This window comes from Populus alba, chromosome 3 (assembly GCF_005239225.2).
Source record: "Populus alba chromosome 3, ASM523922v2, whole genome shotgun sequence".
In the NCBI taxonomy this organism is placed as follows: Eukaryota; Viridiplantae; Streptophyta; class Magnoliopsida; order Malpighiales; family Salicaceae; genus Populus; species Populus alba.
Genome location: NC_133286.1, coordinates 22,718,007 through 22,733,852, shown reverse-complemented (window position 1 = coordinate 22,733,852; position 15,846 = coordinate 22,718,007). Strand labels below are relative to the sequence as shown.

Sequence of the window (15,846 nt, the reverse complement as noted above, 5' to 3'; positions counted from 1 at the left end):
ATGTTTTATATCTTCTATGCGAAAATGTTTAATTTTTATAAGGTCTTCTTGATTGTTCTTCAAAAGGTCCCACAATGTATGTATATTGGACCTTTTTAGGCAATTATAAATTTTAAGAGCCAATTCAAGTTGGTCAATAAAAATAGATTTCAATGCTATTTCTTTTTTATTTTTTCTTAGTTTAGCCAATCTATCATGAAAAGCAAAAAGGGTGCCCTACTCAAGTTGTCTATTCCTCATGGATCAATCAGGCAAGTGACACCCTTCTCCCATCTTCTTCAAAAAAGCAGCCTTTTGCTCCTCATCATACTCACCATTAGAGTTATGAAATCCAGCCCGAATCAGAATTCAAGTTATAAGCTAGACAAAATAACATAAATTAGTTTGATCATTTTTAAATAATATTATTTAAAAAAAAATAAGAAGTTAGATTAAGTTTGATCAAATAATGAGTTGATTGTTCAGTTAATTTTTATCTAATTTATTTTAAAACTCAATATAAATCATGTTCTGAATGAACGAAATCAACGAGTTATCAAATTAAGCTGTGAGAGGAATATCTATGCTCGCAATGCTTTATAATTCGTTTCCTGTTAACCGTAAACTATCCTAATGCCAGATAAAAAAAATAAATAAATAAATAAATAAATAAAAAATAAAAGAAACATCAAGTCCATGGATAGATGGATGGGCTATTATCTTTTGGGCTTATTGGAAAAATTAATTTTATTGGGTTTGGGCTTAACTCACATTGAATTGTTCCTTAACCAAGAGTCATAGTTTTTAAAGCCGCGGTCCAGTTCAAGATCTGAATTCCAGATTTTGACCGGGTCATTTTTTTATTTTAAAAAAAATCAAAATAACTTCATTTTAGTAATAAAAAAAGAAACAAATAAAAGTTAACGGGTTGCAACTGAGTCTTGTTGAGATAACACATCGGGTCACCCCAGTTTTTGTCTTTCTCTATTTTTTCTTAAACCCAATCTGGTTTTAGTCCTGGATCAGTCATATTCTAGGTAGACCTGTCATGAAAATTGGACTGTACATGGAGAGCCTTATGTTTCAGAACCAATAATTGCTGGACCTTCATCAGTTGGGTGTCATGTTGTGAATGATGTTTTTGAAGAAAATTCATATAGGAATATGGTTCTGCATGCAATGGGGGTTGGTGATACATACTCTAATGATAAGGTTTCTAGTCCTATGGTAGCAGAAGAACTTCCAAATCCAGAGGCAGATAAATTTTATAAATTACTTAAAGCTGCAGAGGAGTCTTTATGGGATAGGATGTACCAAGCAATCTAAATTATCTTGCTTGTGTACAATTGCTTAATATGAAGTCAACTCTAAATTGACTCAGACTGCCTTCAACAAATTTACTGAATTTACAAAAAGTTGCATACCTGATAATGGAAATTTGGTTTCAAGTTTCTATGATGCCAAGAAATTTATGCGGCCACTTAGACTTGGTTATGATAAATATGATGTGTGTCCTAATTATTGTATGTTGTACTATGGGGTAGATGCAATGAAAACAAATTGTGACTTTTGTGGAAGTTTACGATACAAACCTAGAAATCCCACTAGTAAAGGTTCTAATAAGTCAGAGAAACAACTCCGATACTTTCCCTTGACACCAAGACTTCAGAGGCTATTCATGTCTCCACATCATGCCAAAGATATGACATGGCATCATTTTCATAGGTCCGATGATGGAGTTATGGTGCATCCATCTGACGGGGAGGCATGGAAGAAGTTTAATCAAGACCATCAAGACTTTGCATCAGATCCACGAAATATTCGATTAGGATTATGCACTGATGGTTTTAGTCCATTTAACATGTCTTCAAATGTCTACTCTTGTTGGCCAGTAATTGTGACTGTTTATAATTTGCCTCCTTGGAAGTGCATGACACGACCATTCATGTTTTTGTCAATGATTATTCCTGGGCCGAAGAATCCGGGGAAAAAGCTTGATGTTTTCCTACGACCATTAATTGATGAGTTGAAAAAGCTATGGCTTGATGGTGTTAATACCTATGATATATATAGGAAGGAAAATTTTCAATTAAGGGCAGCTTTGATGTGAACCATTAGTGATTTTCCAGCTTATGGTATGTTATCGGGTTGGAGTACTCATGGAAAATTATCTTGTCCTTATTGTATGGAGCATAGCAAAGCCTTTAGATTAAAGCATGGGGGGAAAATAACCTTTTTTGACTGTCATCGACGATTCTTACCTATGGATCACCCATATAGATATCAATCAGACAAGTTTTTGAAAGGAGTAACTGAATGGCTCCCTCCTTTACCTCGCCGATCTGGTTCAGAAATGTTATTTGAAGTGTCTAATTTTATGGAGGGGCATATTAGAAGTTCATCTCACAATGACAAAATATCAGGCTTTGGTGTTAAACATAATTGGGTGAAGAAAAGCATTTTCTGGGAGCTTCCATATTGGCATACAAATTTGATTCGTCATAATCTTGATGTCATGCATATTGAAAAAATTTCTTTGACAATATTTTTATAACAGTAATGGATTGTCCTGATAGAACCAAGGATAATGTAAAGGCTAGGTTGGATATTCAGTTGTATTGTAAGAAGCCTAACTTACATTTGCAACAAGATGCAAGTGGTCGGGTTTACAAACCTAAAGGCACTTATTATCTCTTCAAGAAACAACAACAAGAAGTGTTGTCATGGATGAAGGAATTGTCCTTTCCTGATGGTTATGCTTCAAACATCTCACGGTGTGTAAAAGAGGCACAATGTAAGGTTTCAGGCATGAAAAGTCATGATTGTCATGTTTTTATGCAGAGACTTCTTCCAATTGCTTTTCGACCTTACTTGCCTAAGCCACTGTGGGAGTCATTAACTGAATTGTCAGTATTTTTTCGGGACATTAGTGCTACAAGTTTAAATGTCCAACACATGGAGTTGTTGCAGATAAAATATCATTGAAATTATTTGCAAACTTGAAAAGATTTTTCCTCATCCTTCTTTGACTCTATGGAACACTTGCCAATACATTTACCTTATGAGGCAAAAGTCGGAGGACCCGTTCAATATCGATGGATGTATCCATTTGAACGGTATGTTTTCATGTCATATTATTTTTTATTCTTTTCCATTTTTTCTCAAACTAATTGATATCAATGATATAGGTATATGTTTTATTTGAAGAAAAAAGTGACCAATAAAGCTAAAGTTGAGGGTTCTATATGTGAAGCATATTTGATTGATGAAATTACCAATTTTGCAACTTATTATTTTGACGAGCAAATAAAGGAAAGAGATGGTCATATTTTATCATTACAACAGGAGATGTCCTCAATCAAAAACTTTCTTAGTAATATGGGATACCAGGCTTGGGCATCAAATATGGACCAAGGTATGTCGGCACCTATGACTTCATCTATGCCGTCACATGTTGCCCCACAGATGACGACACCTATGTATCTCCCGTCTAATCCAGTATATCGACCTAGCCTCGACCACCATATACCCGATCGCACCTTATGATGGTCAGCATTGTTTTGGTTTGGTTTCCACCATCACCCAATCACTCACTTTTGTGATAGAACATATTTATTAAATTGTGACTTATCTATTTTGATGTAAGTTTAATGAGATTTAGAAATTTATTATAAAGTTTGTTTTTATTTGCATTGTTATTTTTATAAAATAATTTCTAGTATTAATTTATGTTCTTTATATATTTATCTATAATTTTTTAAATATCCACAAATAATTTAAAAAAAATTCAATAAATGGAAAAAATAATTTAAAAAATTCGGACAAATTAGCAACGGATCAGCAACAAAGCTTTCATTACTGATCAGCAACGGATCAGCAACGGAACATCCGTTGCTGATCAGCAACAGATCAGCAACGGAACATCCGTTGCTGATTTATATAATCAGCAACCGAATTTTAGCAACGGATAATCCGTTGCTAAAAAATTAGCAACGGATAATTCGTTGCTAAAAAAATAGCATCTATTATTTGCATCTGAAATTATCCGTTGCTAATTCCGTTGCTGTATTTTATCAGCAACAGATTTTAATATTATCTGGCAAACGGATTTGTTAGTTGCTAATAGGCTATTTTTTTTGTAGTGAGAAGTGAAATTGAGGAGAGACTATCAAAGTTCAAAGAAAACTAAAGACTTGGGTGAGGAGGGCGATGCCATCTTTTTCACATGAAAGTATTCTCCCACTGGCTATGATCTGATCATGGAAGACAAGACCAAGGTTGTGGCACACACTCTTTCTAAGGAGACCTCTCTTCCCTGTTCCATTTTCCACCCATATTTTCTTCTTTAATGGCAACAATAAAGTGCGCTGAAAATGACTTGCACCGTCCACCCTTCTTCTCACGATTGTTTTCCTATAAATTAAACTCTCTCGCACCATGCTCTTAGCCATCTTCATCTTTTGCATTAATTAAACCTCCACCTCTCTTTTTGTTAGCGAGTTTTCTTCTGGGGACTCCGCTCTTGCTATTATTCTGGACTGGTACTGCATTTTCTTCGTCTCGAGTTCGAATCTTACATGCTGCAAGATGGAAAAGAATTTTGATTTTTTTTTTTTTTGTTTATTTCTTATTTTCTTCTTGTTTAAACATGGCCATGGCATGAAGTCTTGACGCCCTATGTCACGTGCCATTACATTATACAAGTGCTCTTTCCTGTTTCCTTCAAATTCTGTTCATGAGTCCATATCTTCCTTCCATCCCTAACCAGTTTCTGATCTTATTTTGCAGAGAAAATATTCTATTGCTGCTATGGAGTCAGACCCTTCCACCGATTATGTAAAAACTAATTCAAGAATTAGTAAATACTCAAGATAGACGTGAATTTATGTTCTTGAATTCATGAAAACATTAACATTGTTGTTTTTATTTTTTAAAATGTAAGCAGGTGACAGGAGAAAGTGTCATCTCTAGAGAAAATGTAGCTGTCAACAGATCAATCAGAACTGAGGAAGAACACAAGATTGGTAGCAATAAGGGCTCCATTATTTGGAAGAGCTCTGGAGGGTGGAAAGCTGCAAGCATCTTGCTAGGTATTGATAACGTAAAAAAAAATGCAACTTCTTACATGGCTTGTAAGAAATGTAAGTGATTAATCTTATTTTCTGTTTTCTACCTCGTTCTGCTGCAGCAAATCAATGCCTGGCTACACTAGCTTTCTTTGGAGTTGGTGTGAATTTGGTCCTGTTCTTAACAAGAGTTCTTGGTCAAAGTAATGCTGATGCTGCCAATAGTGTCAGCAAGTGGACTGGCACAGTTTATCTGTGCTCACTCATCGGAGCTTTCCTCAGTGATTCATACTGGGGCAGATACTTGACCTGTGCAGTCTTTCAGTTAATATTCGTTTCGGTACGTAGAATTTGAAATCTAAATCTATTTTTATAATTTTGATGTGATCTGCTAACCATTTTGTATGTTAATTAGGGGTTGGCGCTCGTATCGGTATCATCTTGTTATTTCTTGATCAAACCAGATGGATGTGGTGATGGAGAATTAGCCTGTGAGCCAACATCGTCGGTGGGAGTGGCTATTTTTTACTTGTCTATATATTTAGTTGCCTTTGGATATGGTGGACATCAACCTTCTTTAGCCACATTTGGAGCAGACCAATTTGACGAGTCGAAACCGAAAGAAAAAAGTTACAAGGCAGCTTACTTTTGCTATTTCTATTTTGCACTCAACTTTGGATCTCTATTCTCAAACACTATTTTGGTGTATTTTGAGGATCATGGAAAATGGACACTAGGTTTCCTGGTGTCATTAGGCTCTGCAGTTTTAGCCTTGGTATCGTTCTTGTTTGGGACACCTGGTTACCAGTATGTGAAACCTTGCGGCAACCCTTTGCCGCGAGTTGCTCAGGTGTTTGTGGCTGCAGTTAAGAAATGGGATGTTACCCCCGGCGAAAGCTGATGAACTTTATGAAGTGGAAGGACCAGAATCTGCTATCAAAGGGAGCAGAAAGATTCTTCATAGTGATGATTTGAGTAAGTACCGAATTCCTCCTTTAAGCTAATGATTCTTATAGTGTTTTTGTAGCTTAATAAAAGCCTTAAATCTTCATCCAATTCTTTAGTCATCCATATATACTTTTCCTCTGGATCAGACTACGAAGTGGTCATTTTGTCGAGGCAAAGCCACATTGGAATAAGGTTTGTGTAAGGTTTGATAGCTATAGTTTTTAGCTTTGAGCATGCCCGTGAAAGGGAATGGTAATTGATTTGTGATTACTGATTATGTTTCTCTACAATAATTTTCAGGTTTTTGGACAAGGCAGCAACAGTAACAGAGGATGATCTAAGTCACCAAAAGAATCCATGGAGGCTTTGCACAATAAGTCAAGTAGAGGAAGCTAAATGTGTTCTTAAAATGTTACCTATTTGGCTATGCACTATAATTTACTCTGTTGTTTTCACACAAATGGCCTCCCTCTTTGTTGAGCAAGGAGATGTCATGAACTCCGATGCTGGAAAGTTTCACCTGCCAGCAGCTAGCATGTCTGCCTTTGATATCTGCAGTGTCCTTGTTTGCACTGGGATTTATCGCCAAATCCTCGTGCCCTTAGCTGGAAGGTTAAGTGGTAATCCAAGGGGTTAACTGAGCTTCAGAGAATGGGAATCGGACTCATCATCGGAATGCTAGCAATGTTCGCAGCAGGGGCTACTGAGATTGAAAGGCTCAGGCATGTTACTGAAGGGGAAAAAGTTAGCTCACTAAGCATATTCTGGCAAAATTCCACAATACGTTCTTGTCGGTGCATCCGAGGTTTTCATGTATATAGGCCAGTTGGAGTTCTTTAAACGGGCAAGCACCGGACGGGATTAAAAGTTTTGGAAGCTCACTTTTGCATGGCTTCGATCTCCCTTGGCAACTATGTCAGCAGCATGCTCGTCAGCATGGTGATGAAGATTACAGCTAGAGGTGACAAGCCTGGATGGATCCCAGATGACTTGAACACAGGTCACATGGACAGGTTCTACTTCCTGATTGCAGTCTTAACAGGCTTTGATTTTGTGATTTACTTGTTCTGTGCCAACTGGTACACGCCTATCAACATTGATGACAGCCACGAAGAAATTGGGTTGGAAAAGCAAGAAGACGATGCGCTTGCAAGAGTATGATTAGCTGGACCTTAGTTTGAACCAAAACAGGTGGCTAAGATCCCTCTCTCAATGGCCCCAGCACCATCAGCTTGTTGGCTATTGCTAGCTTTCACCTTCCTTTCTAAAAGTCGTACTCTAGGATGACTCGTTTCCACAAGAAGAAAACATGACCTTTGCTTGTTGAGGAATGATTGCTTTCTTCTTCTGGTGCTAGGATTTGGTAATATTTATTATAAATAAGTTTGGCAGATCTTGATTAGGCGGTGTCAAGTCTGGTTGTGTTTGCTCTTGAAGCTTCTAAGTTTGATACAGACTCACGATAATGAAATGTAATGGAAAAGCTTTCAAGTCTGGTAATATTTATTATAAATAAGTTTGCTCTTGAAACTCTGTGTTTTATTTTTAGAATAACTTTAATGAGTTATTAAATCTCATAATATTTCAGAGTTTTACCTTAAACTTATTAGAACTTGATAAATCATAATTCTATCCTTTTACCACGTGCGGCGTCGGTGGAGAATTCTAGGGGAAGCAGATCAGCATCAAGAAACATGGAAAGTATCTTTCGTCTTTTTTTTTTCATGGCCAGAGAGGAGCCCGATTCAGCAGCTTGAACAGGAAAGCAGAGGAAAGAAAGTTGGTGCTAGACGCCTAGACCCAAGAATTTGAAAAAATTATTACTATTGATTGCTATCATTACTTCTACTACTTTTATAACTAACATTATTACTATTGTTTAGTATCATCATCATTATTATTAATAAAAAATATAAAATTATAAATTTAATTTGAAGAATATAATTAAAAAATATAAAATTTTGATAAAAAAAACAAGAATAATAATAATATAATAAAAATCAAATTAAAATCATTATTATCATTGAAAAAAAATTTAAAGATAAAATTGAAATTCTTTGATAAAAAAAACATGTAAAATCAGTAAATTGATAATATAAAAAAGACCCCACTTTCTTTCTAAACCATGGATCTATTTGAAAGTATAATTACAGTTTTTTTTTAGAATACTTTTTATATCAAAATACATTAAAATGATATATTTTTTATTTTTTAAAAATTATTTTTGAGATTAGTGTATCAAAAACATATAAAAAATTAATTTTTTTTTTAAATACAAATACAATCATATTTCCAAACACTCAAAATAAAAAATATTTATGGTTGTTCAAGATGGCAGGTAGATTAATTAATTTTTAATATTCTCATCTTGGGTTGAATATGTAAATGCGTGCAGAAGATCCCTTTCACCGTCTAAATCTTTTATATATATATATATATATATCCTTTTATTGTGCATCATATTTATTGGTATTAATTTAATCAACTCAATATCAATTGAAAATATAAAAGAATTCTCCATCGATATAGTAAATGATTATATGTTAAACAGTGGCAGATCTTATTTAAATTAAAAAGTAAAAAAAAATTATGCCTTTAAAAGCAGACTAACAAATTCAACTAATCAGCTAATTCATATAATCAAATAATATTACTATATAATAGATCTCGTTGTAGAAAATTCATTGGTGCTAAAAACAAATGTGAACTATACAAATTAGCAATAACATTTGTTAAATCAAGTGAATGTTACAGTGTATATAAAAGACGCAACTCATCATTTCTTTATTTATTTTTACTTACTACTTGTTACTCATTATTTCTATTTATTATGTTTTTTATTTATACCTAGTACCAATAAAATTTATTATTTAAAAATTTTAATTTTTTTTGGAAAGGTTGGATTAGAAAAATAAAAAATCTATTTGTTATTTATCAAAATTAATATCTAAGCAATATTCGAAAATACCCTCACCATAAAAAAACTTGGACCGCAAAGTAAGAGTTTACTAGGCCTAACGCCCAACATCAAATATTCATCTATTGAATTGGGGCTTAGCCCCAACAAAATAACCCAATACAAAAGACCATCTTTGGGGCCCTTTTCTGTGCTCCTTCACTCCAGCTGACATTCCGCTTCTTCCACTCTCAAGTTTCAAGCTCTCCCCTTTTCTGCTCAATAAGAAAAAGGAACGCAACAAAAAAAATGTCACCACCACCACCAGAATTAGTGGCGAATAACAGATTCGCATGGTTTCTAATTTGGAAAACTTCCACGTCCTCCACCATTTACTTCTTCACAAAACTCTTCCTTCTCTCCTTGTGTGTCACTCCTAAATTTTCACCTTCTCAGCTTATTTTTTCACTTCTCAAATTTTTAACGTTTGCATTCTCTAACCTCCTCTTCTCCTCCTCTCTTTCCTTCCTCTCCTTTCCAAAACCACTCCCCTCCGCCTCCCCTCTCCAGCTCGCCGCCGGTCTCGTCCGCTTTGCTTTTGTGTCTTCGCCGGTTGACCCTGAGTTCCGCCGCGTTTGTAGTGTTTGTGGTGGTTGCTGGGGTATCTGGGGTTTTGTCAGTGGTGTGTTTTTGTGGTTTTGATGGGGTTGAGGTGATTGAGAGATTAGTGTTTAGGGGTTTTGACGCACGTCGAAAAATCCCGCGCGCGCGGCATCGACTGGCGATTTTATGTCTCATTGTTGTATTGCTTGAATTGGTTCGTTAGGAGTCGCCACCTAGTATTTTAATTGAGATTACTAGGAAACCCTGGTGGACTGGTCATGGTCAGAGATTCACGGGTAAGGGACTGATTGTGGTTAGGGAAGGTGTTAGCACCCCTAACACACCCTACCTGAGGTAAGCTGCTTCGTGGCTTTGATGTGTTAAAGAAGTTTTAAAATTTTTGTCTTTTCATCAGAATTTAGAAATACAACTTCCGTACAAGTTTGTACTTCTACACCTTTGATCCGATCAAAATATTAAATCCTTCTTTGTTCTTTGCTGTCTTATCATAAAACAAAATACACGCACCACATTCAAGCTTCGTGAGCTTGATGTAATTTTAAAAATAAAATTTTTAACCCAATTATAAGGCTTTGATAAATCAGTTATTAATTCCCAGAATATATGTAAAAACATGTTCTTACATTTTCATGAAAAATACAACATGATTTTATCCATCCTTAGAATTTGTGCATGTTCAAATTAAACAATTAATTCTTTTTTGTTTTTATTTTTATTTTTATAATTTAATATAATAAATAATAATAATAATAAAAACACACACACATCTTCTTTTACTATGCTAACTCACCCACGATTACATGTTTACAACATAACAAAGAAAAAATAATCAAATGAATCAAAACAAAGAGTGCCCAAATATACACAGCAACATTTGAAAATTACAAACATAGCTTCGGGAACAGTGCTGGAGAATTCTGGGCATCTTCTGTGACTGTTGTGCAGTGGCGCGTCACTGGCGGCGCGTGGGTTCACGCGCCGCCGCCGATGAAGACCGGCAACCTGGCGGATCGGGATCGTCTCCTCCTTCTCTTCCCGTCCGTGCCGGCGGTGAGCAACGCCGTTACCTGCAGAACACAAAAACGCAAGCAACAGTCTGTTTTAGTTAATTTTTAGATCTGTTCTGCCATGTTTTTTTCTTTTTCAGATCTGCTTCCTCCGTTAATCCTTCCTTCTTCTGGGTTGAGCGCCGCCGCTGCATGTGGCCGTTTGGATGGTTGAAGATCGGAGAAGTGGCTGGGTCTGTTAGCTTCAGAAATGGAGTGTTCGGGTGGCTGGTCTAAAAGGAGAAGGCCGGCGGAGACCAGGCTGATGAAGGAAAGACCTGCTGTCCGAAAGAGACCGTGGGTCTGCAAAAATGGAGAACGGCTCTGCCTGTTCTCTGATCGGTGGAGATGGGGCTGTTCGGTGATGCTGGCCTAGCCGCTGGTCTGTGGGCTGAAGGTGAAGAAATTCCAGCTGGGAGTGGAGAGGCAGAGGAACGGCGTTGATGTTGAGGTGGCCACAGCTGTTGAGCAAAGAGGCAGAGGCGATGGGGTATGGTCCGGTTCTCTTTTGCAGAGGGAATACTTGGTCGACTGAGGGTTGGTCGGCTGCTGGGGCTGGAGCAGCAGGTGTCGCCGCCGGTTTCGGGCAAAAGAAGAGGAAGACTTGACTGGTTCCTGGACCAAGAATAAAAAGAAGTGAGGGGAAAGCAGCGGCTGCAAGGAAGACGAAAAATCAAAAGGAAAGAGCCGGCTGTCTGTGGAAATGGGGAAAACCGGGGGGAACTTGAGCCTCTATTTTTTTGGTTGAGAAGGTCACTGTGGGGCTTTGTTTCTATGGTTTCTGCTTCTGGCAAAGGAAATGGGGGAATCGTGGAAGAGCAGGGAAATAGACGATGGAACCGGCTATGGGTTTCCTTTTTTTTTTAAAGGCTCAGGACCAGCGGTTCAAGAGAAGGAGAAGGGTAGCATTTTTTTGTCAGACAAGAAAACCGAAGAGCAGCTCTGGGAGATCAAAATGAAAACTAGCAGGGGGCGGCGGCTGGTGTCCGTAGAGAAGAAGAAAAGTTTAGTTTTTTAGGGTTCTCACTTCCCTTCTAAAATTACAAAAAATCCCCCATAAAATGAGTTAAAAACTGCTATTTATAGGCAAAATATTTTTTCGGGTTTTCAAATTGGTCCCTCGATTTTATTTTTATTTTTTTTTTCAATTCACTTGGTAAAAATTAATTTTGGTCTTAAAATTTCAATATTTTCAATTCAGTCCAAATTAAGCTCCCAAACTTAATTTTTCACCAATTAAGCCCCAAATTAATTTGATCCATTTAAAGTATAATTAAGTTCTTGCACTTAATTAAATCCTTCAATTGGACCTAAATTAATTCTTAACATAATTAAAAATTTAATTTTGGCCTATGATTAAATCAAATTGGCCCATTAAAAATTTAATTATGTCATTGGACTTAATTTTTATGCAAATTCATCCAATAATCATTTAATTTGACCTTCGAATTTGCATTTAATTTGACCTTCGATTTTGCCTATTTTTGCGGTTCTTTTTTTTTATCAGCTTTCTCCACATTGCGCCTTTATTTTATTTTTTTTAATTTTTTATTTTCAAAAAAAGTAAAATTTGGGGAATAACCCAAAATTGGGTTATGACAGGTTTTATGTTTGGGGTTTTGTACGGGTTGTATTTTGTTATAAAAAAAGATGGGTTTTGGAGTTCCCAATTATTCAGGTCCGTGACTGTGGCTGATTTTTTGCTGGGTTTTCTTTTTATGTTGATTTTTCTGATAAAGTTGTGATCTTGATGTTGAAAATTGCATTGTTATTGAAAATGAAAAATGGGTTCCTGGTAATGTGGAAGATCAATGCAAGTGTGGCATTTGTTACTTTCTGTTTTTTTTCAGATTCTTATGTTGGGGTTGGTTGTTGATGTGAGTGATTGCTGATAAAGTTGTGTTCTTGATGTTTGAATTGGATTGTTGTTGAAAAATGAATTGTGGGCTTTTGAAATGGGATAGATGTATATAAGATTAGTGAGTATAAAGGTTTTAGTTTTTGTTGATAGAAGTTGTGTTTTCCTGATGATAAGTTCCAATTGTGGTCCAAGTATGTTATTGAGACTGGAATCTGGTTTTCTGATTATTTGATTGAGGACTCATATAGGATTAGTGAATGCAGAGGAATAAGATTTTGTTTGGTGTTTGCTCTCAAGTTGTGGGATTTGTGATTGCTGATTTTCTGTTGCTTTGTGGACAGCGTCCTCTTTTCTATAGCTTCAAGATGGGACTTCCATTGGCAATTAAACGAGCTTTAAAGCTTTCTAATGTGGCTTACTTATGCTCAGCTGCGTTGCTAGTGTTTCTTCCAGATCAATTTAAAAGTGGAGGGACAATGGGGCAGTTCATCACTGAGCAGATCATTCTGTATATTGGGAGCTTTTCTGTGTTTCTCTGTTGGGAATTGAGTCACCATTTACACCAGGTTAGCGTAAATGTCCTTATCGTTTTTTATGCCTTCTGCTGTAGCTTGTGTTTATCAAAGACCATTACATAGAACGCGACTTCAATAAGTCTACGATTCAAAAAGCTTCATAACTTTGCCTTTCACACTTTACACACACACACACACACACACTATCTGATGTCTGTTGGTATTTTCTTTTCTATGCTGGACAAGTAAAGAGTAGAAAAGAAGTAAGAAACAGTTTTTTTTTTTTTTTTTTTTTTTTTTTTTTGTGACAGGAGAATGTCCAATACTTATTGCTTGGAGACAAGTTAACTGAATGTCCAACCACATTTTTCTTCCCTGGAAAGTTAAAACAGTAGAAAAGGCATATATAAAATTTTCTCTCAATGAGGACTAGCCAATGCTTTCATGGATAAAATTTACCAAATGCCTGTCTTTTAGTTGTCGTGCTTAAATTAAATTATAGGAATAATGTTCTTAATAAAAGATATTCACTTGATTCAGTTTTTTAATAATATATAATGTTTTCTTGAGGAAGTTAAAAGAGCATAGTAGTGCTAAAAGTCCTGGGTTTCCAATGATGCCAGTACAGGTTTGAGTTTTGAGAGCAGGCTTTGAAGCGTCTGTCTGTCTGTCTGTCTTCAAATGCATCCTCTGGATATTTTACTTCAATGAGAGAACAACACTTTAATGGTCTTATAAATCTAAAAAGAACATAAAATAGCAAACCTTTAGTTCGGGAGTGATTGCCACTCTTTGATCCTCTCCAAGCTTCATGAATTTTTATCCTTTTGTTTTTAAAATCTTTATGGATCAGTTTCAAAATATTGTTGCAATAGGGCACCATATGGGACGACTTTGTCATCTTATTATTTGTTTCACTGCTGCATTACTTGCAAGGAAAATTACTTTGCAAATGGCTATATGCTTGTGTTATGTTGTGTTGCTTGGTTTATAACTTTTGCAATAGGTTATGTGCAGGCATTAACTCTTACTTTTGAAGATAATTAGACATAGTTGTCTATCTTCTCCCAATCCCTACTTCTCTTGACATCTTTCTGTTACTATGAAGGTGCTACACACAAAAAGGTACTTATTTGCACCGCCGAAAGGTTCCGCAGCAGCAGAGACAAATCCCACTGAGCCTCTCCTTGCAGCCCTCGAGGAGAGCATTCCGGATTCTCTTCCGCAGTATCTTGCATATCTTGATCTTTGTATGGTTTGTGAGAATAATGTAGATGCTTGGCGCCGAGCTGCATTTTTTGAAGAAACTGGTGAGACTTACAAAAAAGTTGTTGCTGCGTGCTTGAGGCCTCTGGAACAGCTTACATCTAACTTGCGTGAAGTCTTGGAAGGTTGTTATGTTGGTAAGGCACATCAATTATCCAATCAATTGCAGTCGCCAACTGACTCTCAACTGGATTCAAAACATTATGAATCACTAAACAACTTTCAGGTATGGAAAGTTGGCACTGATGACGCTGATTTTTTTATATTTAAATATTCTGTTTTTAAAATGTTTGTTGTAGTTATTTTATGTTGCTTTCTCGTAAACAAATCATATTACAGATACAATTGTCAATTTTCTAGTATTTCAATATGCTGTTTGGCAGATGATATCTCTGATTTTTAACATTCATTTATATCTAGGTTAGCAAGCTTGTCTGATGCAGCAGAACCTGTTGCAATGCATCTGTTACTTTCAAATAGTGTTCAAAATTGATTTCTAGAAATCTGTTCGAATAGCTTATTGATAGAAGAAATCTCTTGTACTGCAAGCATCCTATGATTGAGGGTTTTTGCCACCTTATGCGTGTTATTTTACCAATATGAATCCATAGACAATTTAATAATGTTTTTCAATTCCCACAGAAGTATGCATGGTCTGCCAAGGCAGTTGCTTTCTTGACTGAACGGTCACATGAGGAGGATAGATTTGGGGTTGCACAACTCACTGGTAGCAATGCTGCTGTTCTCTCAACACTTATCTCTAGCCTGCTTGCTATTGAAGTTTTCATGGGGAAGAAGACAAGCTTGCAACCTCAACATTTGATGGGGCCAGTTACTATTAAATGGAATACTCCAAGTACAGGAAGAAGAGATGTTGCGACAGCAAACAAGAGAGGTGGTCCTCTAGATGCAAAAACTTGTGCCATGGCTGATGTGCTAAGCAACTCAATCTACAGCATTGTGTCTGCTTTCCATGATGAGATGCTCACGAGCACCAAAGCAGGTCTTCTTGAGAAGGATTGGGTTACTAAAACTAAACCCTTTTTTGGAACCTATGAGTTGCTCGTACAGAAACTGCGTCATTTCCTGGATTTCCGAGCTAGCTAGCGAGTTACTTGGTTGCTTGTCATTTCCTGAATTTCCGAGCTACCTAGCGAGCTGCTTGTGCTTGGCATCATCCACGTATTCTTGTGTCATTTAGGGGAAACAGCATCAAGGAGATGAGCTTGTTTGTTGACCTGGAGCTACCCACAAAGCTTTAACAGGTAACTTCAGTTTTGTTCTAGAGGATAACTGAAAGTGCAACTATAAAATCATGTTGTATGATTGGAAACCTCTCAAGGGTTGAGTTGAGATGCAAAATGATTTGAATCAAATGGTAGGAGATATAATGGCTACTGAGTGTTTGATACAAATAGTTGCACAGGATAAATGTGACCTCTGAAAGACAACTGTTTGAACATATTTTCAGGAAAAAAAAAAAAAAACAAAAAAAACTATTAAACCTTTGCGGGAAACATCTTTTTAACCCCATCCAATTCTCTCGTTCGGTACATCTGGCTTTGGTCCCATTTTAGCATAGCTGTGAAACCTCTATGGTCTTGGAGGTTCGGTTCAAGTTAAAATAAAAAATAAAATAAAAATT

The 15,846-nt window shown here is 36.4% G+C and overlaps 3 pseudogenes; all 3 read left to right on the top strand.

Annotated features, from left to right (window-relative positions):
• The first annotated feature begins 1,143 nt into the window (after positions 1-1,143).
• On the top strand, positions 1,144-2,533 carry LOC140955450 (uncharacterized; annotated as a pseudogene).
• A 5-nt stretch (positions 2,534-2,538) lies between these two features.
• On the top strand, positions 2,539-7,526 carry LOC118061341 (protein NRT1/ PTR FAMILY 7.1-like; annotated as a pseudogene).
• A 1,657-nt stretch (positions 7,527-9,183) lies between these two features.
• On the top strand, positions 9,184-15,687 carry LOC118061346 (uncharacterized; annotated as a pseudogene).
• The last annotated feature ends 159 nt before the right edge of the window (positions 15,688-15,846 follow it).